Source organism: Apium graveolens, chromosome 4 (genome assembly GCF_009905375.1).
Source record: "Apium graveolens cultivar Ventura chromosome 4, ASM990537v1, whole genome shotgun sequence".
Lineage (NCBI taxonomy): Eukaryota > Viridiplantae > Streptophyta > Magnoliopsida > Apiales > Apiaceae > Apium > Apium graveolens.
Genome location: NC_133650.1, coordinates 287,763,953 through 287,787,460, shown reverse-complemented (window position 1 = coordinate 287,787,460; position 23,508 = coordinate 287,763,953).

Here is a 23,508-nt window from a genome sequence, read left to right as displayed (position 1 = left end):
ACACAGTAGAGCATAGCTAGAGTAGGTGAAATATAACTTTAACTTATTTTTGTAAGAGTTCCACTAGTCCAATTTCTTTAAGTACTTTCTCAAAATAAAAAAAAACAAATATAAGTTATTCAGACCATAGAATATATATTTTGATTAAACACAAAAAGTTGAGATCTTGTTTTACATTAAGATGTTTAATCTTTATAGCACAATCACAACTTTTAGTTCAATGACTTAATAGGAGGATATGTAAATAACTTAATCAAGAATATAACTTGCAATATCTCAATATACTCTAATAAAATAAATTAAGAAGGAGTATCTTTGAGACAAATGTAAGTAAACTTAAATATTAGTGTTTCTTTGGATTGATCTAAAAATAACACCAGAAAATCTACAATATTTTGGCAAAATAACTAAAACACTCAGAAAACCTCCAAAAAGAGGGATTGAAGGGATGACTCTTTTAAGCTATTAAGGATATTAAAATGCATTGAAGGAATTAATATCTTCAAAATATCTTGTAAATACACAAAATTTTCCTTGAAAATATGCCTAAACATCGAAATTGCACAAAAAATAAGTTTAAAAATCTTAAAAAGTAAAACATATCAGTAAGGATTGTTCCTTCGTGATTAGTTAAATCAAGAAAATGGCAAGGTTGCCAAATCGAATAAAACTTTTTGTGATCAATCAAACAATATTGAAATTTTAAAATAAAAAAAACACTGTGACAAACCTTTTACTTTTGGATATGTTGAAAACTATTGTAATTCGATGTGTTTAAACTTAATTTTTTTTCATTCTTTATTTATTATTAATCTAATTCTCAGAGCGAAATAGACTTTTATTTATGGGATAGAATATATGAGCAAATGGAGACATAGATGGAAAAAAGGTTAGGCATGAATCCATGTAAGCCCATCCAAGGTACTCCCTACACGTGTGCACTTGACTCCGTGTGATCACTCTTCAAGGGCATGTATTCCAAGCCGTGTCATCAGAGAAGAGAATTGTTTTACAAAAATTATAATTAGAACCGTAGTTTATCTATCAAAAGCCTTAATTTAAAGGAAAAATAGATAACTTAAGTATTTGATTAAATTCTTCACAACAAAAACACGAACATGTGTGAGCTTCATTAAAACGCATGAGAGGGCCACTAAAGTTATGTTGTTATTGCTCAATTTTATTATTATTTAGTTTTAGAAACTTTTTGTATTCAACCTTTGTGTTAAAGAGTATAATCATCATGGATTACATTATTAAAATAATATATTCCTTGAGTATTTGTTTCATTTAGTTTATATTTATTTGGAGTTGTATAAAGTTATAAATCGCAAAAAATATCAATTAAATGAGCATCGTATTCTACCCCATTCTACGATAATTTCGAACCTTACAACAAGTAAGTTAAAGAATGTAGCTAGTAGTATATTCACAAAAAAACCATGGTTGAATACATCTACTAAGTTATTTTTAACATGTGTTCAAATAGTCTTCTTTCTTTATGCTCTAATTTGGAAGTTAAGCTCAAATTAAGTAAAGGACTAGGTTCCAAAAAACTAAAACAGACAAAGTACATTTAGTAACTGAGATAAAAAATTGGGTAGTTAACTAGTTGAAATTGCAGTATGTTAAGCCGAATATAGCTTAACCGAATATAGCTTAGCCGAATATAGCTTCAGTAGGTTGAGTTTAGCTCTAACGTGTTTTAATATGAGTTTGAGTAGTCTAATTTCTTTTAGTACTTTTAAAAAAACTCAAAAATAAGTGTAGAATTGGCTCAACCAAAATCAAAGAAATTTATTTTTATTCTTTAATATCAAGTTCAAACCAAAAGAAGTTTATAGGTAAAAATAAGATATAGGATTTTTGTTTTTAACTAAAATATACATTTACTGGTCTTCTGTTACTAGTCTAAATAAGTCATAATAGTCTAAATAAGTCATAATCACAACTTTGAGTTCAAGGACTAGGGATATTCAAATATTTTCATGAAGAAAATAACCGAAAATATCTCAATATTTACTACACAAAAAAATCAAGAATAAGTGTATCTTCGAGACACAAGTAGGTAAACATACATATAAGGGTACAATTGGATAGATCTAACAATAAGAAATATAATAGAAAATTTAAAAAATAATATTTAAAAAAATAACTAATTTATAACCCTTGACGTTGAAAAAGCTCAAGAACCTCAAAAATATTTGTAATTATATGGATACATGTATCTAGGATCGAAGTCTATAACACATTAAAATAGTCACCAAAAATACTTCCTGGATGACCAAATATGTATATTTCAGTAAATTTTGAAGAAAGTGGCCTAGATGCTTTTAATGTGATACAACCAAACAAAACTACTTTGAAAGTATGTAGAAACAGGGTGAAGTGCACAAAGTTAAATTCAAAATTAGGCCAACACACTTGAAATTGTGCAGAAATTAAGCACTAAAACCATAAAACACAAAATTAAATTATGTTTAATCACAAAAAATGTTTAGAGGCCAAATCGAATTACTCTTTTTAAAACAAAGTATCAAAAGCTAATTTTTTTTAACAAAAGAAACACTACTACATAGTTATTTACTTTGATGCAATTTATTCGTACCAAATTCAATATAATACTATTAAAATAAACTAGGATTAAACTATCATTTTTTATTATTTAATTTGTTTTACATAATCCTCTAATCAAAATAAATAAATACAATTGACCGGTCAGGATAAATATTTTTCGGAAGAAAGCCGCCACAATGTATTGGGACATGACAACCAAGATAACAATAGTTGTTCATTTTGATTTTGGACACCTATGTTTAGATGGATGGTAAGTATAGTTTTATAATATTTTTTGAATATATTTTTTGACTAAAGGTTTTAATATTAAAATTTAATATACAAAAATAGAGTTTTCCAAAAAAATTATATATTTATATGGTCAGTGTATTACAAAGAAAGATAAATATTTAAAATGTATATGAATACCCGAAGAAGTAAATAAATTCAGGCTCAACATTAGTCCTAAATCCTCGAAATGGCATGAAAATTAACACAAAAGTAAATGATTAAGGAATATTTTCCTTGCAATTAATTAAGTCATGAAAAAGTTTTAAGGTTAAATGAAATCATTTTTTTACTCAAAAGTAAATGATTAAGGACTATTTTACTTTTCAAAAGAAATTTCGGACCAAATTTGAATAATGTAATATTGTAATAAGCTATATTTTATCTATGATTTTTTTCACTCATCGTTAATTTTTAACATAATTTCCATATAAAAATAAATAAAATACAATTATGACAAGAGGGTCAGGCTAGGATGTTTTTAATGGTCTCCAGGGTAAAATATATTTCATATGTAATGGAGATATGCTCTTCGTCAGAAGTTTACAAGGGAAGTTATGCATATATATTAGTATATGTATATCAGTGGTCCAATGCTAACTACCACCAATAATTTTATCTCAACTAGTGACACATTTAAATTTACTTGCCATGAATAAAAATGGAAGCACTAATGTCACAAAGCTCCTACTACCACAAAGGGCTTCTTTGGTGAGACCTCATGTTTCTTGAGGCTATTGATTATGCATACGTTGACATCATTAAAACAAGACCTCCCTATTTTTGTGAAGTATGTGCCCATGACACTAGATATTCCTGAACACTATACCAGGAAAGAAAAAACAGAATGGTCAGAACCTGAGAAGGCTTCAATGCTTAGGAATGCAAAAGTCAGAAATATTCTACACAATAATTTGGACAATATGATGTACAGGATGATTGTCTGCCGCACTGCAAAAGAGAAATGAGATGCCTTGGAGACTTAGTGCGAAGCTACAATGGCAATAAAGAAAAACAGAAGAATTGTTTTTGTGCAAGAATATGAGAAATTTAATGCCAAGGCATCAATTACTCACATCTATGATAGATTCCTGACACTGCTGAATGATCTATTACTGGTTGTAAAAAATTATGGAAGAGAAGACTCAAACAGCAAGTTTCAAAGAGCTCTTCCTGAAGATTGGGATACTCAAGCCTCTATAATCAGACATCAGTACCACCTTGATTTACTGACACTCGATGAAGTATATAGAATGCTAAAAATCCATTACTTGGAGATCCAACAAAGAAAAAATAAGAAAAGTCAGAAAATGAAGGTTGTAGCTCTAAAAGAGAAAGCTCTAGAAGAAGGAAGGTAATTGAAAAGTCAGATCCTGACACTGAATCATCCGACCTTGACACAGATACTGATAAAGATTCTGATATTAAATCTGATGATCCTCAAGTTATTGAGATGGAAGCAATGCTGGTGAAAGGCTTTAGAATGATGAGGCTTGCAAATCCACAAAGGAAAAGTGGTTTCAACAAGAAGTACTCTAGAGATGGAAAAGGCAAATTTATAAGAAATGAAGGACAGTACTCCAAGGGAAGGAAGTTTGATAAAGTCAAGGTGACTTGCACTACAAGAAAAATATCAATAGACATCATACATTAGACATCGGTTGATGGTGCATTGATGTTAATAGTGTTAATGACATCACCCCGTGATTTTCTGATGTCTTTGTTATTTCAAGACATCCGTTATTATTAAATCGATGTCTAAACTTCATCAAAAAAAAATATTCCGCGCCCACCTTTATTTTCTCCGCTCACAATCTCTCTTAACTCGGCTCACCATCTCAACTCCTCTCACATCTCTCTCGATTGGTCACAATCTCTCCGCTCACAATCTCTCTGTTAAGCTTCTCTCTTTGAAGCTCTATACTTCGATAAGTATTCTATGTACTCGAATCGAACTAGTCTTTTCTGCATGAAGACCAGTTTTACAAATTGAGGGTTTTTGAATTTGACACCCTAATTTTGTAAATTGGGGTTATTTTCAATTCCAAACCCTAATTTTTTTTATTAATTCAATATATTTTGAAGTTCCTAATACTTTTTAATTTGTTGTATAAGGACCTATTTTGATAAAAAGAAACAAAATTTTAGGTAATTTGGTTGTTTTTGTCTATACCTTTGTAAATTTGTTTATTTTTTTATTTTTGTAAATTAGGTTTTCGTTTATTTGTACTTTTGTAATTTTGACTTGTTTTTGCTGAAAAATTGGGATGTTTGATTTTCCGATCATCGGTTAGTTTCCTTTTTTAACTCTGTTTAATTTTGTTTGAGTTTTTTTTTTTTTGTAAATTGTTGTAGTTTGAGATTTTATTTTTGTAAATTATTGTAATGAGATTTTAAATTGTTGTAGTTTCCTTTTCTAACTTTAACGTGCACTTAAAATATTTATAAATAAATGGTGATAGGTCGATATCGATGTGTAAGCTATGTTTAAAAATAATATTTTTTCCCTCCTCATTAATTTAGCAAAATTCTCATATAAAAATGAATAAAATACAACTGTGGTAAGAAGGGAGGTATTTTAATGGTCTCCCCTCCAAAATACAATTGATATCTTAGAAGAAGATTGGTTGCAAAATTAGTATTATTAGCCCAACTTTTATTTTTAGGGTGATCCCGTCCAAATAAAATATACACCCTTTTAAGTTAAATATAATTCATTTACCTTCTTGGACTATTATGGGCTAAATTCTTTGGTATAGAATACCTAAATCCTATGTAAAAAGTTGGAGTTAAGGCCCAAATATCAATAAGCATGGATCTCCGGGCAAGTCTTCCAATCAATGAATTTTCATAAACTCCCAAATCCCAATTACTCCTACTTTGAGAATAATTTATTTTTTTCATTAAAGACTAAAATAATATTAATAAACACCCAATTATTTACAAAGTTATGTAAGTATGATAATAAAATCTTTTAAAAATATATATAGAGATATATAATCTATCAAACACACTTTTTTGTTATATTCATAACAACAATCAAAGGATAAAGTTTAGGAACTTTCCTTATTAGGGTAAGTAAAATGAAAATAAAAGTAAATAGATTTATTTCATACACATTTATATAGGATAAAAATAGTTAAATTTAAATGTATTTTAACTATTAAACTTTTTCAATCTCATGACCACATGCTTACACCATGCTAATTCTAACAAACAAAATGAGTACACACTAATCATTTTTAAGAAAATATATAGAATGTAATATTCTCAACACAAAAAAAATTGAATGTACCATTTGTCTCAAGATATTAGAAATGTTGACGGGATTTGATGCATATATGATTACATATTTATTGAGTATAAACATTCAAATTGAAAAAAATTAAATGGGAAGAATATTTTTATATGAAAACCGTTATAACCTGGCCACCTATAGAAATATAAAAAAATACAATGTTAAAAAATATATTCTTATTCTTGTTTTTCTTGATCAGTGCTCAAATATGTTACATTCATATCCTAACATTTTCATAATAAATAGAATCTCTCCTGCTCATCCTCTTCACAACAAAACGTTGTAAAAGCAAATTCTCCTCAAATTCCCTAGCTAGACTGAAATGCCTACATCTACTATTACCACTAACTGCCAGTTTTGTGGCAACAGATTAAAGTGGTTCAAGCACCACATCCTGCACTTGGGAACCAACAAAACCGTTTGCACAGATTGCGTTATCTATCTCCATGCTCCTTCCTTGTGTCCAGTTTGTTTTACCGTTCATGAAAATCCAGAGAAGCTTATCACTTCAAATGTTGTGGTATCTTGCGTGAGATGCTACTCATCTTCTCACGTAAATTGTATTGGTTCTCACCCCCATGCTCCTTATCTTTGTGTCATGTGTTTAAACCACAATTCGCCTCTCCTAGTTCTTGGTGATTCCAATGGAGGAAAGACAGTAGATAAGAATGCTGCCAAAATTTTCCTTGCTGCTTACAAAATTTCAGCAGGTAGCATGAAAAAGGCGGCTGGGACTGCCATAATGGAGATGGAGGCTAGGGCCAAAGAGGCCATTGATGCCAGAGAATTGGCTCTAAAAGCCATTGAACACGTGGAGCATCTTAGAAGAAATAGTGCTAGTACATAAACAATAATAATATGATAAAGGGAATATGAAATTTATATTTCAATTTTTTATTTTCTCAAAGCAATATACAAGTTTGATTTCTTATTATTTTAGTGTACAAAGTAAATTTTTTTTAAATTTGTTGAGTTATATGTTGTGTGGTTAATTAGGAATTGTGTCTATTAGTGGTGAGCAAAATTAAGAATTTATGTTATGTAATTTTAATACATTATATTAGTTAGAGGTGCACTTTTCTCAATATGTGATCACTCCACAAGTGCATGCAACCCAAGTTATGTCATGAGAGACAAGAATTAATTTACAAAACTCACAATTAGCTACATAATTAATCTATCAAAGGCGTCAACTTAAAAGCCAAATAGATCACCTCTATTGGTTTATCTTCTTCATTACAAAAACACCAACACATGAGAGCTTCATTAAAGGAAAATGGTTATTGCTCATTTGTATAGTTATTTGGCATAAGAAATTGTATTGGTTTTAAAGTGTAGTATACTCGATGATTATATTAATAATAGAATATATTTGTTGAATATTTGTTCTGTTTTATTTGCTAAGACTTCGAGCCAAATAGATCACCTCTATTGGTTTATCTTCTTCATTACAAAAACACCAACACATGAGAGCTTCATTAAAGGAAAATGGTTATTGCTCATTTGTATAGTTATTTGGCATAAGAAATTGCATTGGTTTTAAAGTGTAGTATACTCGATGATTATATTAATAATAGAATATATTTGTTGAATATTTGTTCTGTTTTATTTGCTAAGACTTCGAGTTGTACAATTTTGAGTTCAAGTACTTAAAATAACGATATACAAGTATCTTTATCAAAAAATAACTTGCAATATCTCAATATACACTACACAGATAAATGGAGAACAAGTGTATCTTTTAGATAAAAGTAAGTAAATTTACATATAAGTGTTTAACTGGATAGATGTAAAAATAACAAATAAAAACATAAAATATACAATGTTTAAGCAAAATACATAATTTATGACCGTAAACTTTACAAAGCACCTAAGAAAGATAGCTAATTGCAGGGATAGGAGTATCTAGAATCCAAATAAAAAACATATTAAAATAGTCCCCTAAAAATCTACTACGAAGGGGTCCAAGGAGTAAAACACTTCATAAACTAGGTCTGACAAGCCTATTAATAGATGGTGATAAAATGTGGGTATTTTTTAAAATTTTGAAAACCAAGTTTCCCAAATGCTTTAAAAATGATGAATAATTTGAAAGGTATGTGTTTCTCAAGTGGCACACATGCTTGAAAATTTAGCACAAAAATCTTCAAACATAAAGTAAATTAAGTTCAATCAGAAAAATGTTTAGAGACCAAATAGATTTGACTTTTTTGGTTTACCTAATAATCAAAAGCACAAATTTTTGAAATAATGAAGCACTACTAGAGACTTTTTACTTTTAGGAAACTTTTTCCGACTATATTCAATATTATAACATTGGAATAAGCTATGTTAAAACTAGAAATTTTGCACTATTCAAATTTTTTTACATAGTTTTCTAATCAAAATAAATAAAATATAATTGACTGGTTAAGATAAATAATTTTGGGAAGAAAGATGGCCCGTTATTGGGAGACGACAACCAAGATATTAATAGTTGTTCGTTTTATATAAGTATAGTTTTATAATATTTTTTGAATTTTTTCCTGACTGAAGAGTTTTATATTAAAAAATTTTACAGCAAAATAAATCGAATATCTAGTACAAAAGAATTAATATAAAAAAGTTCTTATTTTTGGATATATGATAATACTTTTCTAATAATTCATGTTTAGACTATAATTTAAAAATTCTTTATTAGTTGTTATCGGAAGTCATACAAGAAAGAAAGTTTGCTAAAAGATTTGGGAAGAAAGTAGGTTTGCCTTTGTAGGGATGACAAATAAGATAATAAAAGTTGCCTACTTTAATTTTTAATTTTGAACACATATATGTTTATCTGCACCGTAAACATAGTTTTATAAATCATATTTTAAATTTCTTTTTACAATATATTTTTCACCCGGAAAAAAAAGATGTGAAGATTTAGTTCATCCCTAATAGTGTGTGAATGAGACCACACAAACCGTCAACATTATATTTGTTAAAAAAAAATAGCTAGATTATAAAAAAAATGTGTGTGAAATTGAGCATGATAATTGGCTAAGTCAAAAATTGGTAGTAGGCTTGTCAATGGAATGGAGGTCCGATCTGATGCGGTCTAACCCGAGCCTTAATAGATAGATATGGATTGTATAAAAAGAAAACCGATACGATAATACTCTGATATGATAAAGATCTGATCCATTAAGAAGCGAATATGAAATGTCACTCATCTGATCCGATAAAGACGCGATTCGAAATACTAAACTTATATAATTATAAATATATATGTATATATATACTATATTAATATATATAATATATTAATATATATACTATAATAAATAAATGTAATTAATTTTATATTTATCAATGTTAATTATATTAAATTTGTACATATGTATTAACTATAATAATTACATAAAATTAATTTTATATGAATCAATATGAATTATATTAATTTTATAATTAATTTAACTTTTATCTCATCATATTAAAATCTGTTGTACACATCACGTGTCATCATATTTTAATGAGTATCATGTGTGTCGAAAATTATTTTCATACATAATATTTTTTTCACAATTTTTTTATTTTAATTTTTAAAATTGACACATATTATTTTCAGATATTTATCCAATTAAATTATTTTATTTTATTTATTTATTTCATAATTATTTTGAACTAAACTCTTTTCATATATTTTTATTTTTTTCCACAATATCTCTGATTATAAAATAGCTTTTTTTGTTTAAATTTTTATAATTATTAAACCGTATTAAATTAATATTATTCAAGACAAAAAACTTAAATAATCTAGAGTTCGATCGGATAATCCGAGATCCTAATGGATTTGGATATGGATTATGTTCTTAAAAATCCGAAAGCAATCCGATCTGAATCCGATCCAACAAATTTAAATGGATATGGATATGGATTTAGTCAAATTCGATCCAAATCCGACGCTTTGACAAGCCTAATTGGCAGTACTCACTATAAGAAAACAAGTCATTATCGACCGACCAAATGTTACTAAAATTGTTTTGTGAAATATTGACATAAGCCAGCGATTTTATCGACCAAATAGTTGGTAAGGTTTGTCTTGATTAAAATCGACTGAACATAGTCGGAAATGACTTTTTAGGCTCCCTTTTTGGTCAAGGACTAAATTCAACTACAATGCAAAGAGGTATATGTGACAAACACTATCTAACATTATCTATCGTTATAATATGTAATGATTAAGTCATAATGACGTAGGTTGTTAAAATCGACAGCATATTATCGACCAACTTATAACCGACCACATAAATGGATACTAATAATACACAACTTGCACATCTATTACACATAGGCATCTTTAATGACCAAATACTTATTGCTTATAAGTTTTTAAACCGACCAATCGAGGTTCGTCAATTTTAAAATTTTGGGCGGAATAATATCTTTTTTTCAAAATCAAATTAAACACCAAAAGTATAGAACAAGCCAAAACCTCGATTACTTATAATATTTGGGTGGGAGAGTTTTTTATGAAAACTAAATATCAATGCAAAGTTGAGTTTTACAATTACCTTTTGATAGTTAAATTAAATGTATTTTAATAAATATTTAGTACTTCACCAAATCTTTTGGATAACAGTCTTTGATTAGGAGTAATTTAATTTTGAATATTTTTGTATTATAGCTTTATTGTTCAAAGGAAATAAAATTTCTGTCATATGACGTATTGGTATATGTAATGGTCACCCATATACTACCTCTTATTTGTTTTCATAAAATATATGTAAACACCCATAGCCTTAGAATATATACGCTACACCTACTTAGAACCAAAAGTCTTGTTTCTTTAAGTTTTTATAAGCTTAAAAAAAGTAAAGAAATAGGTTTTTCCCATATTTATGTTCATTGACTTTATGTAGACACCTATAGCCTTGGAATATGTACCTAAACTTACCTAAAAACCAATGCAATAGTCTCGTTTTATTAAGTTCTTATATAGAAGTTAAGCTCAAAATAAGTAAAGGACTAGGTTAGAGAAGACTAAAAGAGACAAAGTTAATTTATAAAATAATTTTTAATAAAAAATCAAGAACTAACTAATGAAACAAACCCTATTGGGTAGAACATAGCTAGAGTAGGTGGAGTATAACTTTAACTTATTTATGTAATAGTTCCAGTAGTCCAATTTCTTTAAGTACTTTCTCAAAATAAAAAAAAACAAATACAAGTTATTGAGACCATTGAATATATATTTTGATTAAACACAAAAAGTTGAGATCTTGTTTTACCTTAAGATGTTTAATCTTTATAGCACAATCACAACTTTTAGTTCAATGACTTTAAAGGAGGATATGTAAATAACTTAATCAAGAATATAACTTTCAATATCTCAATATACTCTAATAAAATAAATTAAGAAGGAGTATCTTTGAGACAAAAGTAAGTAAACTTAAATATCAGTGATTCTTTGGATTGATCTAAAAATAACACCAGAAAATCTACAATATTTTGGCAAAATAATTAAAACACTCAGAAAACCTCCAAAAAGAGGGATTGAAGGGATGACTCTCTTAAGCTATTAAGGACATTAAAATGCATTCAAGGAATTAATACCTTCAAAATATCTTGTCAATACAAAAAATTTGCCTCGAAAATATGCCTAAACATCGAAACTGCACGTAAAATAAGTTTAAAAATCTTAAAAAGTCAAAAATAACAATAAGGATTGTTCCTTCGTGATTAGTTAAATCAAGAAAATGGCCAGTTTGCCAAATCGAATAAAACTTTTTGTGATCAATCAAACAATATTGAAATTTTAAAACAAAAGAAATATTATGACAAACCTTTTACTTTTGGATATGTTGAAAACTTTTGGAATTCCATGTGTTTAAACTTAATTTTTTTAATTCTTTATTTATTATTAATATAATTCATAGAGTGAAATAGACTTTTATTTATGGGATAGAGTACATGAGAAAATGGAGAACATAGATGGAAAAAAGGTTAGGCATGAATCCATGTACGCCCATCCAAGGTACTCGGTACACATGTGCACTTGACTCGATGTCATCACTCTACAAGGGCATGTATTGCAAGGTGTGTCATCAGAGACAAGAATTGTTTTACAAATATTACAATTAGAATCGTAGTTTATCTATCAAAAGCCTTAATTTAAAGGAAAAATAGATAACTTGTATTTGTTTAAATTCTTGACTACAAAAACACGAACATGTGCCAGCTTCATTAAAAGGCATGAGGGCGCCATTAAAGTTATGTTGTTATTGCTCAATTTTATTATTATTTGGTTTTAGAATTTTTTTATATCTAACCTTTGTGTTAAAGAGTAGAATCATCAAGGATTATATTATTAAAATGATATATTTCTCAAATATTTATTTCATTTAGTTTAGATTTATTTGGAGTTGTACAAAATTATAATTCGCAAAAGATATCAATTAAATGAGTATCGTATTCTACCCCATTCTACTATAATTTCGGACCTTACACCAAGTAAGATAAAGAATGTAACTAGTAGTATATTCGCAAAAAAAATGGTTAAATACATCTACTAAGTTGTTTTTAACATGTGTTCAAATAGCCTTCTTTCTTTATGCTCTAATTTGGAAGTTAAGCTCAAATTAAGTAAATGACCAAGTTCCAAAAATCTAAAAGAGATAAAGTGCATTTAGTAACTGAGATAAAAAATGGGTAGCTAACTAGTTGAAGTAGCACTATGCTTAGGCGAATATAGCTTCAGTAGGTTGAATTTGGCTCTAACTTATTTTAATATGAGTTTGAGTAGTCTAATTTCTTTTAATCCTTTTTAAAAAAACTCAAAAATAAGTGTAGAATTAGCATAACCAAAACCAAAGAAATTTATTTTTATTCTTAAATATCAAGTTCAAACCACTTAAGGTAAAAATAAGATATAGGCTTTTTGTTTTTAACTAAAATGTCTTCAGTTACCAGTCTTAATAAGTCATAATCACAACTTTGAGTTCAAGGACCAGGGATATTCAAATATCTTCATGAATAAAATAACTGGAAATATCTCAATATATACTACACAAAGAAATCAGGAGTAAGTGTATCTTTGAGACAGAAGTAGGTAAACTTACATATAAGGGTACAATTGGATAGATCTAACAATAAGAAATACAATTAAAAATTTAAAAAAAAATTAAGAAAAATAACTTATTTACGACCCTTGACCTTGCAAATAGTCACCAAAAATTCTTCATTAGTGGGGGTTGAAGGGATGTAGAAACAGGTTGAAGTGCACAAAGTTAAATTCAAAATTAGGCCTAAACACTAAAATTGCTCAGAAATTAAGCACTAGAATCATAAAACACAAAATTAATTATGTTTAATCACAAAAGATGTTTAGAGGCCAAATTGAATTACTCTTTTTAAAACAAAGTATCAAAAGCTAAATTTTTTAAACAAAAGAAACACTACTACATAGTCATTTACTTTGATGCAATTTATTCGTACCAAATTCAATATAATACTATTAAAATAAACTAGGATTAAACTATCATTTTTTTATTATTGATTTTGTTTTACATAATTCTCTAATCAAAATAAATAAATACAATTGACTAGTGAGGATAAATATTTTTGGAAAGAAAGGCGCCCCAATGTATTCGGAGATGACAACCAAGATAACAATAGTTGTCAGTTTTGATTTTGAACACGTATGTTCAGATGGATGGTAAGTATAGTTTTATAACATTTTTTGAATATATTTCTTGACTAAATGTTTTAATATTAAAATTTAATATACAAAAATAGACTTTGCCAAAAAATTTATATATTTATATCGTCAGTGCATTACAACGAAAGATAAATATTTAAAATCTATATGAATATCGGAAGAAGTGAATAAATTCAGGCTCATGATTAGGCCTAAATCCTCATAAATGGCATGAAAATTAACTCAAAAGTAAATGATTAAGGACTATTTTCTTTGCAATTAATTAAGTCATGCAAAATTTTTAAGGTTAAATCAAATTAGTTTTTTTACACAAAAGTAAATAATTAAGGACTTGTTTACTTTTGAAAAGAAATTTCTGACCAAATTCAATAATGTAATATTGTAATACGCTATATTTTATCTATGATTTTTTTTATTCATCCTTAATTTTCAACATAATTCGCATATAAAAATAAATAAAATACAATTATGACAAGAAGGTCGCGCTAGGAGGTTTTTTAATGGTCTCGGGGGTAAAATATATTTCATATGTAATGGAGATATGCACTTCGTCAGAAGTTTACAAGCAATATTTGAAGTTATTCATATATATTAGTATATATATAAGTGGTCAAATGCTCATTACCACCAATAATTTCATAGATGACACATTTAAAGTTACGTGCGAGGAATAAACATGGAAGCACTAATGTCAGAACCTGAGAAGGCTTCAATGCTTAGGAATGCAAAAGTCAGAAATATTATGCACAATAATTTGGACAATATGATGTACAGGATGATTGCCTTCCGGACTGCAAAAGAGATATGGGTTGCCTTGGAGACTTAGTGCCAAGCTACAATGGCAATAAAGAAAAATATAAGAATTGTTTTTGTGCAAGAATATGAGAAATTTAATGCCAAGGCTAATGAGTCAATTACTCACATCTATGATAGATTCCTGACACTGCTGAATGATCTATTATTCGTTGTAAAAGATTATGGAAGAGAAGACTCAAACAACAAGTTTCAAAGAGCTCTTCCTGAAGATTGGGATACTCAGGCCTCTATAATCAGACATCAGTATTACCTTGATTTACTGACACTGGATGAAGTTTATAGAATGCTAAAAATCCATTACTTGGAGATCCAACAAAGAAAAAATAAGAAAAGTCAGAAAATGAAGGTTGTAGCTCTAAAAGAGAAAGCTCTAGAAGAAGGAAGGTAATTGAAAAGTCAGATCCTGACACTGAATCATCCGACCTTGACACAGATACTGATGAAGATTCTGATATTAAATCTGATGATCCTTAAGTTATTGAGATGGAAGCAATGCTGGTGAAAGGCTTTAGAATGATGAGGCTTGCAAAACCATAAAGGAAAGGTGGTTTCAACAAGAAGTACTCTAGAGATGGAAAAGGCAAATTTATAAGAAATGAAGGACAGTACTCCAAGGGAAGAAAGTTTGATAAAGTCAAGGTGACTTGCACTACAAGAAAAATATCAATAGACATCATACATTAGACATTCGTTGATGGTGCAATGATGTTAATAGTGTTAATGACATCACCCCGTGATTTTCTGATGTCTTTGTTATTTCAAGACATCGGTTATTATTAAACCGATGTCTAAACTTCATTAAAAAAAATATTTCGCGCCCACCTTTCTTTTCCCACGTAGTAAAAATCCCGTTCACTTTTTGTTCCGAAATTCCCCCCTCCCAAAATTTTCCACCCTTAACCAATTTTTTGTTCCCCTCATTCCTCATTTTAGACAATTAAAAACTAAAAACTAAAAACTAAAAATTGAAAATTGAAAACTAGATTCTCTCTCTACTCATTCTCTCTCGAACCCCTCTCTCCGCTCACAATCTCTCATAACTCCGCTCACCATCTCAACTCCTCTCACATGAGTCTCGATTGGTCACAATCTCTCCGCTCACAATCTCTTTGTTAAGCTTCTCTCTTTTAAGCTCTATACTTCGATAAGTATTCTATGTACTTGAATCGAACTAGTCTTTTCTGCATGAAGACCAGTTTTACAAATTGAGGGTTTTTGAATTTGACACATTAATTTTGTAAATTGGGGTTATTTTCAATTCCAAACCCTAATTTTTTTATTAATTCAATATCTTTTGAAGTTCCTAATACTTTTTAATTGGTTGTATACAGGACCTATTTTGATAAAAGGAAACAAAATTTTAGGTAATTTGGGTGTTTTTGTCTATACCTTTGTAAATTTGTTTATTTTTTTATTTTTGTAAATTAGGTTTTCGTTTATTTGTACTTTTGTAATTTTTGACTTGTTTTTGCTGAAAAATTGGGATGTTTGATTTTCCGATCGTCGGTTAGTTTCCTTTTTTAACTCTGTTTAATTTTGTTTGAGTTTTTTTTTATTTTTGTAAATTGTTGTAGTTTGAGATTTTATTTTTGTAAATTATTGTAATGAGATTTTAAATTGTTGTAGTTTCCTTTTCTAACTTTAACGTGCACTTAAAATATTTATAAATAAATGGTGATAGGTTGATATCGATGTGTAAGCTATGTTTAAAAATAATATTTTTTCCCTTCTCATTAATTTAGCAAAATTCTCATATAAAAATGAATAAAGTACCGTTGTGCTAAGAAGGGAGGTATTTTAATGGTCTCCCCTCCAAAATACAATTGATATCTTAGAACAAGATTGGTTGTAAAATTAGTATTATTAGCCCAACTTTTATTTTTAGGGTGATCCGGTCCAAATAAAATATACACCCTTTTAAGTTAAATATAATTCATTTGCCTTCTTGGACTATTATGGGCTAAATTCTTTGGTATAGAATACCTAAATCCTATGTAAAAAACTGGAGTTAAGGCCCAAATATCAATCAGCATGGATCTCCCGGCAAGTCTTCCAACCAATTACTCCTACCTTGAGAATAATTTATTTTTTTCATTAAAGACTAAAATAATATTAATAAACATATTATGAATAAGGGAGTAAATAGATTTATTTCATACATATATATATATAGGATAAAAATAGTTAAATTTAAAATGTATTTTAACTATTAAACTTTTTCAATCTCATGACCACATGCTTACACCATGCTAATTCTAACAAACAAAATGAGTACACACTAATCATTTTTAAGAAAATATATAGAATGTAATATTCTCAACACAAAAAAAAAATTTGAATGTACCATTTGTCTCAAGATATTAGAAATGTTGACCGGATTTGATGCATATATGATTACATATTTATTGAGTATAAACATTCAAATTGTTGAAAAAAATTACATGGGAAGAATATTTTTATATGAAAACGGTTATAACGTGGCCACCTATAGAAATATAAAAAAATACAATGTTAAAAAATGTATTTTTATTCTTGTTTTTCTTGATCAGTGCTCAAATATGTTACATTCATATCTTAACATTTTCATAATAAATAGAATCTCTCCTGCTCATTCTCTTCACAACAAAACAAAGTTGGAAAAGCAAATTCTCCTCAAATTCCCTAGCTAGACTGAAATGCCTACATCTACTATAACCACAGACTGCCAGTTTTGTGGCAACAGATTAAAGTGGTTCAAGCACCACATCCTGCACTTGGGAACCAACAAAACCGTTTGCACAGATTGCGTTATCTATCTCCATTCCCCTTCCTTGTGTCCAGTTTGTTTTACCATTCATGAAAATCCAGAGAAGCTTATCACTTCAAATGTTGTGGTATCTTGCGTGAGATGCTACTCATCTTCTCACGTAAATTGTATTGGTTCTCACCCCCATGCTCCTTATCTTTGTGTCATGTGTTTAAACCACAATTCGCCTCTCCTAGTTCTTGGTGATTCCAATGGAGGAAAGACAGTAGATAAGAATGCTGCCAAAATTTTCCTTGCTGCTTGCAAAATTTCAGCAGGTAGCATGAAAAAGGCGGCTGTGACTGCCAAAATGGAGATGGAGGCTAGGGCCAAAGAGGCCATTGATGCCAGAGAATTAGCTCTAAAAGCCATTGAACACGTGGAGCACCTTAGAAGAAATAGTGCTAGTACATAAACAATATATGATAAAGGGAATATGAAATTTATATTTCAATTTTTTTATTTTCTCAAAGCAATATACAAGTTTGATTTCTTATTATTTTAGTGTACCAAGTAAGAATTTTTTAAATTTATTGAGTTATATGTTGTGTGGTTAATTAGGAATTGTGTCTATTAGTGGTAAGCAAAATTTAGAAATTATATTATGTAATTTTAATACATTATATTAGTTAGAGGTGCACTTTTCTCAATATGTGATCACTCAACAAGTGCATGCAACCCAAGCTATGTCATGAGAGACAAGAATTATTTACAAAACTCACAATTAGCTACATAATTAATCTATCAAAGGCATCAACTTAAAAGGGAAATAGATCACCTCTATTGGTTTATCTTCTTCATTACAAAAACACCAACACATGAAAGCTTCATTAAAGGAAAATGGTTATTGCTCATTTGTATAGTTATTTGGCATAAGAAATTGCATTGGTTTTAAAGTGTAGTATAATCGAGGATTATATTAATAATAGAATTTATTTGTCTAATATTTGTTCTGTTTTATTTGCTTAGACTTCTAGTTGTACAATTTTGAGTTCAAGGACTTAAAATAACGATATACAAGTATCTTTATCAAAAAATAACTTGCAATATCTCAATATACACTACACAGGTAAATGGAGAACAAGTGTATGTTTTAGATAAAAGTAAGTTAATTTACATATAAGTGTTTAACTGGATAGATGTAAAAATAACAAATAAAAACATAAAATATACAATGTTTAAGCAAAATACCTAATTTATGACCCTAGACTTTACAAAGCACCTAAAAAAGATAACTAATTGCACGAATACGAGTATCTAGAATCCAAATCAAAAACATATTAAAATAGTCCCCTAAAAATCTACTAGGAAGGGGTCCAAGGAGTAAAACACTTCATAAACTAGGTCTCGACAAGCCTATTAATAGATGTTGATAAAAAATGGGTATTTTTTAAAATTTTGAAAACCAAGTTTCCCAAATGCTTTAAAAATGATGAATAATTTGAAAGGTATGTGTTTCTCAAGTGGCACACATGCTTGAAAATTTAGAACAAAAATCTTTAAACCGAAAGTAAATTAAGTTCAATCAGAAAAATGTTTAGAGACGAAATAGATTTGACTTTTTTTGTTTACCTAATAATCAAAAGCAGAAATTTTTGAAATAAAAGAAGCACTACTAGAGACTTTTTACTTTTAGGAAACTTTTTCTGACTATATTCAATATTATAACATTGGAATAAGCTATGTTTAAACTAGAAATTTTGCACTATTTAAATTTTATTACATAGTTTTCTAATCAAAATAAATAAAATATAATTGACCGGTTAGGATAAATAATTTTGGGAAGAAAGATGGCCCGTTATTGGGAGACGACAACCAAGATATTAATAGTTGTTCATTTTATATAAGTATAGTTTTATAATATTTTTTAAATTTTTTCCTCACTGAAGAGTTTTATATTAAAAAAATTTACAGCAATATAAATCGAATATCTAGTACAAAAGAATTAATATAACAAAGTTCTTATTTTTGGATATATGATAATACTTTTCTAATAATTCATGTTTAGATTATAATTTATTCATTCATTATTAGTTGTAGGGATTCATACAAGAAAGAAAGTTTGCAAAAGGATTTGGGAAGAAAGTAGGCTTGCATTTGTACGGATGACAAATAAGATAATAAAGGTTGCCTACTTTAATTTTTAATTTTGAACACATATATGTTTATCTGCACCGTAAACATAGTTTTATAAATCATATTTTAAATTTCTTTTTACAATATATTTTTCACCAGGAAAAAAAGATGTGAAGATTTAGTTCATCCCTAATAGTGTGTGAATGAGATCACACAAACCGTCAACATTATATTTGTTAAAAAAATAGCTAGATTATAAAAAAAATGTGTATGAAATAGAGCATGATAATTGGCTAAGTCAAAAATTGGTAGTAGGCTTGTTAATGGAGCTGAGGTCCGATCTGATGCAGTCTAACCCGAGCCTTAATAGATAGATATGGAGTGTATAAAAAGAAAACCGATACGATAATACTCCGATATGATAAAGATGTGATCCATTAAGAAGCGGATATGAATTTTCACTCATCTGATGCGATAAAGACCTGATCCGAAATACTAAACTTATATAATTATAAATATATCTGTATATATACTATATTAATATATATAATATATTAATATATATACTATAATAAATAAATATAATTAATTTTATAATTATCAATGTTAATTATATTTAATTTGTACATATATATTAACTATAATAATTCAATATAATTAATTTTATATGAATCAATATGAATTATATTAATTTTATAATTAATTTAAATGTTATCTCATCATATTAAAATTTGTTGTACACACCAGGTGTCATCATATTTTAATGAGTATCATGTGTGTCAGAAATTATTTTCATACATAATATTTTATTCACAATTTTTTTTATTTTTAATTTTTAATATTGACACATATAATTATTTTCAGATATTTATCCAATTAAATTATTTTATTTTTATTTATTTATTTCATATTTATTTTGAACTAGACTCTTTTCACATATTTTCATATTTTTTCCACAATATCTCTAATTATAAAATAGCTTTTTTTGTTTAAATTTTTATAATTATTAAACAGTATTAAATTATTATTATTCATGACAAAAAACTTAAATAATCTAGAGTTCGATCCGATAATCCGAGATCATAATGGATTTGGATATGGATTATGTTCTTAAAAATCCGAAAGCGATCTGATCCGAATCCGATCCAACAAATTTAAATGGATATGGATATGGATTTAGTCAAATTCGATCCAAATCTGACGCGTTGACAAGCCTAATTGGCGGTACTCACTATAAGAAAACATGTCATTATCGACCGACCAAATGTTACTAAAATTGATTTGTGAAATATTGACATAAGCCAGCGATTTTATCGACCAAATAGTTGGTAAGGTTTGTCTTGATTAAAATCGACTGAACATAGTCGAAAATGACTTTTTAGGCTCCCTTTTTGGTCAAGGACTAAATTCAACTACAATGCAAATAGGTATATCTGAAAAACACTATCTAACATTATCTGTCGTTATAATATGTAATGATTAAGTCATAATGACGTAGGTTGTTAAAATCGACCGCATATTACTGACCAACTTATAACCGACCACATAAATGGATGCTAATAGTACACAAATTGCACATCTATTACACATAGGCATCTTTAATGACCAAATACTTATTGCTTATAAGTTTTTAAACCGACCAATCGAGGTTCGTCAATTTTAAAATTTTGGGCGGAATAATATCTTTTTTCCAAAATCAAATTGAACACCAAAAGTATAGAACAAGCCAAAACCTCGATCACTTATAATATTTGGGTATGAGAGTTTTTTATGAAAACTAAATATTAATGCAAAGTTGAGTTTTACAATTATCTTTTGATAGTTAGATTAAATGTATTTTGTTGTGCATATGTTGTGTATACTTGATGATTTCATACACAAAACACCTAAGTAGATTTTACTTAGTGAAATAATGTAGCACTCGACGGATAAGAATTATAGTCCCGACGGATAATGATTTATTATCCATCGAGTGAGTAGCTTATGTAATAATGAGTCTGTAGCACATTTCTGAATACACCTTTGTATAGATTCTGTAGTAGCATATAAGTCATGTTGACTTTAACTAGATATGCAGAATAGGTTGATTAATTGTACATAGATGATGTCTTGTAATTCTGTATAAGTGAAATGAAGTCAAGTGCCTAATTGCTACCCGACGGATAATCTAAAAAATACCCGATGGATGATTAACAATCCAACGGATGATCATTAACTCGACGGATGATCATGAACCTAACGGATAAAGAATTCAAGCATCAGTTGACAGTGACAACTGGTCACAGGCATCGAGATGTATGCAAAAGGAATGAGGAAGCCTATTAACTGGGTAATAGAGAACAAAGTAGCAAAGTATAAAAGCTGATAGTTTTTATAATGATTCTATCTTTTGACTTTGTAATCTTGGTAATATATAAACCAAGAATTAGCAAATAGAAACCAAGATCTGAGATATAAAAAGTGAGAAACATTTGTAAGCAGAATTATTAGCATTTCTCTGTATTCTCAGTAGTTCAAATTTGTAAGCAGCTGTGAGCATTCTTGCACACGGAGTTCTTTCGATATAATATATATCTCTGGTGGAATTGTTTAAATCCACTAGAAAGTTTTTAAAGACTATTGTTTTTAATTACTTGTGTTTTGATTCACTTAAGTTTTATTCCTCATTGTGCTAATCAATATACTTATATTTATATTCGAGTTTGAACATTTTTATTTTAAGAAAAAGGTTCAAGAATTCCATTCAACCCTCCTTCTGTAATTCTTGCTATATTGTCATGGGACTAACAATTGGTATCAGAGCAAGCTCTTAACTTATAAAGAGTTTAAAGATCAAAACAATTCAGCAAGATGAACAAGAAGGATGTTGGAGTCAACATTCCTATTCTGGATAAAGATAATTACCATCATTGGAACGTAAAGATGCATCTTCATATGCTTTCTCAAGATGAGGCCTATGTGGACTGCATAGAAAGAGGCCCTCATGTTCCAATGAGAGCTGCAACAGGAAACGAGCCATCAATCCCCATGCCAAGGCATGAATGGTCTGATCATGACATTGAAAAAGTCAGGAAGGATAAAAAGGCCATGAATATTCTATTTAATGGAGTTGATGCAGACATGTTTGACAACATTATCAACTGCAAAACTGCCAAGGAAGTCTGGGATACTATACAGATAATCTGTGATGGCACTGAGCAAGTTAGAGAAAATAAGATGCAGCTCTTGATTCAGCAATATGAGTATTTTCACAATGAGGAAAGTGAGTCTCTCACTGACATTTTTAGTAGGTTTCAAAAACTACTAAATGCTCTTAAGTTACATGGAAGAGTTTGTCAGACTAAAGACTCTAATCTGAAATTCCTTAGATCTCTTCCAAAGGAATGGAAACCAATGACAGTCTCATTAAAAAACTCACAAGATTATAAGGAGTTTACTTTGGAGAGACTGTATGGCATCCTGAAAACCTATGAGCTTGAAATAGAGCAGGATGAAAGGATGAAGAGAGGAAAGAAGAAAGGAGGATCCATTACACTAGTTGCTGAGTTGGAAAATGAGAAGGAAGTGAAGATGGAAGCTGTTGAATCAACTTCAAAGGTCTGTGAGAACAAGGGCAAGGGGCTTGCAGTAGAAAGTGAAGATTTATTGAGCCAAGATGACATGGAGGATATTGATGAGCACCTAGCATTTCTTTCCAGGAGATTTGCGAAGCTCAAGTTCAAGAAGAACTTTGGAGCAGCCAAGCCAAATAGAAACATGGTGGATAAGTCAAAATTCAAATGTTTCAAATGTGGCTTGGCAGGGCATTTTGCCAGTGAGTGTAGGAAGTCAGATTCCAGTAAGAAAAAGTTTGTGTCTGTGGATTATAAGCAAAAATACTTTGACCTACTCAAACAAAAGGAAAGGGCTTTTATTACACAAGAAAATAACTGGGCAGCAGATAGTCTGAATGAAGATGAAGATGTCAGCTATATTAATCTAGCCCTTATGGCCAAGTCTGATGAAACA